Below are 7,563 nucleotides of genomic sequence, written 5' to 3' on the forward strand. Positions count from 1 at the left end.
GATTTTATTTCTTTATTTGACAGACAGAGAGATCACAAGTAGGCAGAGAGGCAGGCAGAGAGAGAGGGGGAAGCAGGCTCCTCGCTGAGCTGAGAGCCCAATGCAGGACTCAGTCCCAGGATGCTGAGATCATGACCCGAGCTGAAGGCAGAGGCTCAACCCACTGAGCCACCCAGGTGCCCCTAGAAAGTACTTCTTAAATATGATCATATTAGAAAACTTTCAATGGATAAAATAGTCTTGTCTTTTTCCATTTCTGTAAAATATAATTGGGATTTTGCTAGGGATTACATTGAATCTGTAGATCACTGAGCAGTATTGACATCTTATCAATATGAACTTTCCCGATCCATTACATGGAATGTCTTTCAGATTACTTAGGTCTCTAATTTCATCTTGAAAGATTTGAGGGTTTTCAGTATACAAGTCTTAACCTACCTGATTGAGTTTATTCCCAAGGGTTTTATTCTTTTTGAGGCTATCATAAACAGAATTGTTTGTTTGTTTTCAAGGAGCTTACTGTTTATTAAGAGTGCATATACAAGCAATCTTTTTTTAAATTGCGATTTAATTGACATATAACATTGGTTTCAGGTGTGCAACATAACAATTTGATAATTGTATATATTGTGACAGGCAAGGATACGGACCACTATACTAATGAGGAAGGAGCTAATAATTGTATATATTGTGAAATGATTCCCACAGTAAGTCTAGTTACCATATGTTAGCAGACTTAATTACCAAAATTTTTTTTCTTGTGATGAGGACTTCCAGGATTTACTCTCTTAGCAACTTGCTAATATACAATACGGTATTATTATTAACTATAGTCACTATGCTGTACATGACATTCCCATGAGCTATTTGGAATTGTTTTCATAATTTCCTTTTTATATTGTTTGTAGCTGGTGTATAGAAATAGAGCTGATTTTTGTGTGTTTATTTTGTTATCGTGCAATATTACTAATACCATTTATTAGCTCTGACAGTTTTTTTGTGGATTCTTTTTTTTTTTTTTTAGATTTTATTTATTGGGGCGCCTGGATGGCTCAGTGGGTTAAAGCCCCTGCCTTCGGCTCAGGTCATGATCCCTGGGTCCTGGGATTGAGCCCTGCCTCGGGCTCTCTGCTCAGCGGGGAGCCTGCTTCTCACTCTCTCTCCCTGCCTCTCTGCCTACTTGTGATCTCTGTCTGTCAAATAAATAAATAAAAAATCTTAAAAAAAAAAGATTTTATTTATTTACTTTAGAGAGAGCAAGGGAGATCATGAGCAGGGGGGAGGTGGAGAGGAAGAAGCCAAAACTTCCTGCTGAGCAGGGAGCCCGACGTAGGACTCTGATCCCAGGATCCTAGAATCCTAACCCAAGCAGAAGCCGGATGCTTAAGCAGCTGAGCCACCCTGGCACCCACTTTTTGTGGATTCTTTTGGGTGTTCTATATCTAAGACCATACCATCTATAAATAGAAATAGTTTTACTTTTTCCTTTCTAATATGGATACCTTATAATTTCTTTTTCTTTTGTAAATGTTCTGCCTAGATTGGAAAGAATAGACCCTGGAGCAGCCCAGGCACCTCAGAGAACTTATTGTTGGTATGCTGCCACAGGGCATCCCCATTCTTTTTTTGATTGTTTGTTTGTTAAAGATTTTATTCATTTATTTGACAGACAGAGATCACAAGTAGGCAGAGGAGGCAGGCAGAGAGAGAGGGGAGCAGAGAGCCCGATGTGGGACTCCATCGCAGGACGCTGGAATCATGACCTGAGCTGAAGGCAGAGGCTTTAACCCCACTGAGCCACCCAGGCGCCCCTAGGGCATCCCTATTCTAAACTGTTTCTGTGTTTCTCCATTCAAGACTGCAGTTCCTGGGAGATAGAATCTGCCCATGTTCGTGACCGCTGGTGGCCAAACCCCTGCAGATGAGTGTTAGGTTAGCCAAATTAGGATTTGGTCATATTCCTTCTGCCTCAAAGGTGAGTCTGCAACCAGAAGAAAGTGATAGCAGAGACGCCAAGCATATAAAAGCAGTAAGTACTTCAGTCCTTGAGGATCCCCACAAAGAAACCACCCATCTAGTCTGTGTAAATCTGATCGAGGTGTCTGTTTTCTTGTTGATTTGCTAGAGATAAGTAAAACATTCATTCCCGGTACTTTCCTGTCCTCTGGGTGCATTAGGATTTCTGTGAGGCAATAAGAAAATTCCCTGTTTTGGAAGCACCGGAATGGCTCAGTCAGTTAAGTGTTTGCCTTCAGCTCAGGTCATGATCCCAGCGTACTGGGATGGAGCCCCACATCTGGCTCCCTGCTTAGCCGGGAGCCTGCTTCTCCCTTACCCTCTGCCCCTCCCCCACTCCACCCAGCTAGTGCTCTCCCTCTCCATTTCTCTCTTCAATCTCAAATAAATAAATAAAATCTTAAAAAGAAAAGAAAAGAAAATTCCCTGATTTGGATCAAAGCATTAGACCTAATGTCTAATGTCCCCCCAATAGAAAAACAGGGAGTTCTGGTACTTCTAACCAAATAGAACCTGCCTATTGATCCTGTGAAACATCAGGATCTTTAAGCCCATCCTGTACTAAGATCTGGAACCCAAGTGACATCTGAGTCTCTTATCGCTTACTGTGGACTAGCAACAGAAATCTCTCTTCCATCCTGATGATATGTAATGTCTTTCTTTTCTGCTAACAAGTATCCTCAAAGGACCTGGTTTCTTCAGAAGAGGCACACTCTCTCTGAAACTGGATGTCCAATTTAGAACTTTGGAACATTCCCCAATTAAGCAAGAGCAAATCTTGCTACATAATTTTATCTCTTCTATTTTGAAAATGCCCCCTGGTGGACAGAACTGGTATAGTCGCCATTATAAAAACCCGTTACTACAAAGTCACTGGGGATAGTAAGACTGGGCACAGGATATAAACAAACCCTCCACCTGGGTCTACTCACCATATAATCCAGCCAATATGGCCTTTGATGACCACTACCTTTTCTCTTGTCTTTTCTGTTTCCCTCTAAATTAATCACGATACAATCATTAAGAGGAAAATACTTGTTTTTCTAGTTCGTGTTACCATGTTGTCCAAGTAGGCAGTTCTTGCTGTAGCAAGATATTTTGGGAAAGTATATGCAATAAAGGCTCAGGTGCTAGGCAATTACAGGAAGTTAGTAATTAGTATATCCACTCTCCAACAGTATAGAATACTCGCACTCAACAGGAAAACCACTAAACCAAAAATCCTATATATCATGTAAGAATTCAATAGATGCCTTATTGTTTGCAAAAATATAAATTATTACAGTTTCTTCCCACCCATAAGAGTAGCAACTAAAAGTTCTGGAAGTCTTGGAGTGCCTGGGTGGCTCAGTGGGTTAAAGCCTCTGCCTTCGGCTTAGGTCATGATCCTGGGGTTCTGGGATTGAGTCCCGCATCGGGTTCCCTGCTCAGCAGGGAGCCTGCTTCTCTGTCTCTCTCTGCCTGCCTCTCTGCCTACTTGTGATCTCTATCTGTCAAATAAATAAATAAAATCTTTAAAAAAAAAAAAAAGCCTCTGCCTTCAGCTCAGGTCATGATCCCAGGATCCTGGGATGGAGCCCCACATTGGGCTCTCTGCTCCGCGGGGAGACTGCTTTCTCCTCTCTCTCTGCCTACTTGTGATCTCTGTCTGTGAAATAAATAAATAAAATCTTTAAAAAAAATAAAAGTTCTAGAAGTCTTTTAAATAAAGGTAAGAAGCATTCTTTGACCTCAGACATTGAACAGTTATAGACAAGATACTTGAAATCTTCTCTTGATAATGTCAGAGTAAAACTAAAATCCAGTCTGGGTTTAAACAGAAAATCTCTCTGAAACTTTTGCAAGTATTTGAAATGTCAAATTATCAGTGGCTGCACTTCTGCTGAGTCATATGGAACCCCTTCTGTGTTTCTTTGATTTTGCTGATCTATCCTAGTCGAGTGGAATAGTACATTTCTCCCTCTCTCCCAACCAGGAATTTCATATTTGAATATATGTCAGTTAGAAGAAGTGATAGAAATAAATACCCATTACAAGTTATATCATCAACAATAGTTTTTTTCTTTAATTTTTTAAAAGATTTTTAATTTTATTTATTTGACAGACAGAGATCTCAAGTAGGCAGAGAGGCAGGCAGAGAGAGAGAGGAGGAAGCAGGCTGTCCGCGGAGCAGAGAGCCCAATGCGGGGCTCAATCCCAGAACCCTGGGATCGTGACCGGAGCTGAAGGCAAAGGCTTTAACCCACTGAGCCACCCAGGCACCCCCAACGATAGTTTCTGATGAGAAAGTTTTAAAACTCAGGGCAAGGCTCTATGGCAGACCTCCTGGCTTCTGCATTCTATCTCCTTGACCCATCTCTGCTTTCAGTCAACACTTGGGATGAGCTCAGACATGCTTAACACTGACCGTGCCCGTGACTACATATGTGCATCTTGCATAGTCTTTTATTTTATTTTATTTTATTTATTTATTTTTAAAAGATTTTATTTACTTATTTGACAGAGAGAGAGAGAGGTCACAGGCAGGCAGAGAGAGGGGGGAAAAGCAGGCTCCCCGCTGAGCAGACATCCCGACACGGGGCTCGATCCCAGGATCCTGAGATCATGACCTGAGCCGAAGGCAGAGGCTTAACCCACTGAGCCACCCAGGCGCCCCTTACACAGTCTTTAAGAAACTTTTTTAAAATTTATTTATTTGACTTTCTGCCTGTGGACGCCGCTGAGTAAGCATCGTTGAAGTTTCCCCTCCCGCTGCCATCATGTCTAAGTCAGAATCTCCCAAAGAGCCTGAACAGCTGCGGAAGCTCTTCATCGGAGGTCTGAGCTTTGAAACAACCAATGAGAGTCTGAGGAGCCATTCTGAGCAGTGGGGAGCACTTACGGACTGTGTGGTCAGGAGAGATCCAAACACCAAGAGCTCCAGAGGCTTTGGGTTTGTCACAGATGCCACCGTGGAGGAGGAGGATGCAGCCATGAACGCAAGGCCACACAAGGTGGATGGAAAAGCTGTGGAACCAAAGAGGGCTGTCTCAAGAGAAGGTTCTCAAAGACCTGGTGCCCACTTAACTGTGAAAAAGATTTTTGTTGGTGGCATTAAAGAAGACACTGAAGAATATTATATAAGAGATTATTTTGAACCGTATGGGAAAATTGAAGTGATTGAGATCATGACTGACCGAGGCAGTGGCAAAAAGAGGCGTTTTGGTTTTGTAACATTTGAGGACCAAGACTCTGTAGACAAGACTGTCATTCAAATATACCGTACTGTGAATGGCCACAACTGTGAAGTAAGGAAAGCGCCATCTCAGTAAGAGATGGTTAGTGCTTTGTCCAGCCAAAGAGGTCGACGTGGTTCTGGAAACATTGATGGTGGTCGTGGAGGTGGTTGTGGTGGGAATGATAACTTTGGTCATGGAGGAAACGTCAGCGGTGGAGGTGGCTTTGGTGGCAGTCGAGGTGGGGGTGGATACGGTGGCAGTGGGGATGGCTAGAACGGATTTGGTAATGATGGAAGCAATTTTGGAGGTGGCGGAAGCTATAATGATTTTGGCAGTTACAACAATCAATCCTCAAATTCTGGACCCGTGAAAGGAGGAAATTTTGGAGTCAGAAGCTCTGGCTCTTATGGCAGTGGAGGCCAATATTCGCCAAACCACGAAACCAAGGTGGCTCTGGTGGTTCCAGCAGCAGCAGTAACTACGGCAGTGGCAGAAGGTTTTAATTCCTGCCAGGAAACAAAGCTTAGCAGGAGAGGAGAGCCAGAGAAGTGACAGGGAAGCGACAGGTTACAACAGATTTGTGAATTCAGCCAAGCACCGTGGTGGCAGGGCCTTGCTGCTACAAAGAAGACATGTTTTAGACAATACTCATGTGTATGGGCAAAAAAACCTCGAGGACTGTATTTGTGACTAATTGTATAACAGGTTATTTTAGTTTCTGTTCTGTGGAAAGTGTAAAGCATTCCAACAAAGTGTTTTAATGTAGTTTTTTTTTTTTTGCACCCTGCTGTTGATTGCTAAATGTAACAGTCTGATCATGACACTGAATAAATGTGTCTTTTTAAAAAAATATTATTTGAGTGAGAGCATGCATATGAGAGAGAAAGAGAGAGAGAGCAAGTGCATGAGCATGGGGAGGGGCAGAGGGAGACGCAGACTCTCCAACGAGCAGGGAGCCCAATGCGGGACTTGAGCCCAGGATCCTGGGATCAGGACCTCAGCCAAAGGCAGCTGCTTAACTGACTGAGCCACCGAGGCACCCTGTGTCTTGCATATTCTGCTGCAGGACATTCTCCAATGCCACGGGAGTCTGCTAGACCCATAGACAAGTGCAGTCCAGGGCAAACTCATCCAAAGGGGATTGAGAAGGGATGATGATCCACCCTCCTCTCCTTCAGATGGACCATCCTGGGATCCATCCTGTAGTTTCTCAGGAGGTCCTAATTAACTGGAGCCCCTGTCACCCAGAAACAACCTAGGTAATGGCCCTTACGTGATCTTTTCCTTTTCTATTTTATTCTCCTCCATCCCTCCTATGATTATCTTCCAAATAAACTACCTGCACTTGATTCTTTGTTGAAGGTTCTGCTTTCAGGTGAACCCAAGAGTCATCATGGGTATTTGAGCTCTGTCTACAGCAACCTGGATTTCTTGGCACCTGGTACCTCTAGGGAACTATGGCTGGAGACATGTGGGAACAAACTGATGGTTTTGCATATGGGATAATACCACACCAGAGCAGTGAGGGAGGAGAGAAAAGAATTCCAACCTGGACAAGGCCGAAGAGGAAGGGTTTTGATGGAATGGGGAAGAGGGTGAGTGGGGATGCTGGACAATCTGAAAAGGGGCATACACCCTCACTCTAGAAAGAAGACTAGCTCAAGACTGTACCGAGACTACATTGACATATTATTCCCCCTTTCTGTTCTTCCCCTAGTTCTTATTCCGATAGCTCCAGGGATTCCGTGAGCCCCAGACACATGCAGAAGCATGCAGTAATGGCTGTTATCTCCACCCCAGAGACAATAAATGGCAAGTATGAAAAATCTAAGGAAAGAAGGGAGTGCATGGTTCAGACCCTATGCTCAAGGATCCCTAGGTCATTCCGACCTTCCTTAGTCCCTTATCTCCCTGCTTTTCTTGATACCCCCAGCTGGTCATCAGGCGGACTTCCATGATAGGTTAGAGGAAAGCAAAGACCATTGAGCTCTTCACTTCACCTTGTATATTTGATTCTCAAGTTCAGGAGTTGTGGCCCAGCCTCAGTGCCAGATCACTTTTGTACCCTTACAGAATCACACTATCATATCCCTTTCTCCATTTCCCCCTCTAATATGCCCAGAGGAGTAATTCCCCTCTTCTTGCACTCCTTGGGAATGAGGTCCTTGATCCTGTAACTTATGAGAAAAATTAAAATCCATGAGGAACAGGGGTTATTCTTTGCTTGCAGGTCTTCAAACCTCAGGCAGTCTACAAGACAGCCTCATCTTTCCCTTTCTGCTTGCAAAGCCTTAAAGTCAGCCTGAAATTAGTGACTAGGACCTTTTCC

The 7,563-nt window shown here is 43.5% G+C and overlaps 1 pseudogene; it reads left to right on the forward strand.

The window, feature by feature from the left end:
* Window positions 1-4,775: 4,775 nt before the first annotated feature.
* Window positions 4,776-5,897, forward strand: LOC123930258 (annotated as a pseudogene).
* The last annotated feature ends 1,666 nt before the right edge of the window (window positions 5,898-7,563 follow it).

This window comes from Meles meles, chromosome 18 (genome assembly GCF_922984935.1).
Source record: "Meles meles chromosome 18, mMelMel3.1 paternal haplotype, whole genome shotgun sequence".
NCBI classification, from domain to species: domain Eukaryota; kingdom Metazoa; phylum Chordata; class Mammalia; order Carnivora; family Mustelidae; genus Meles; species Meles meles.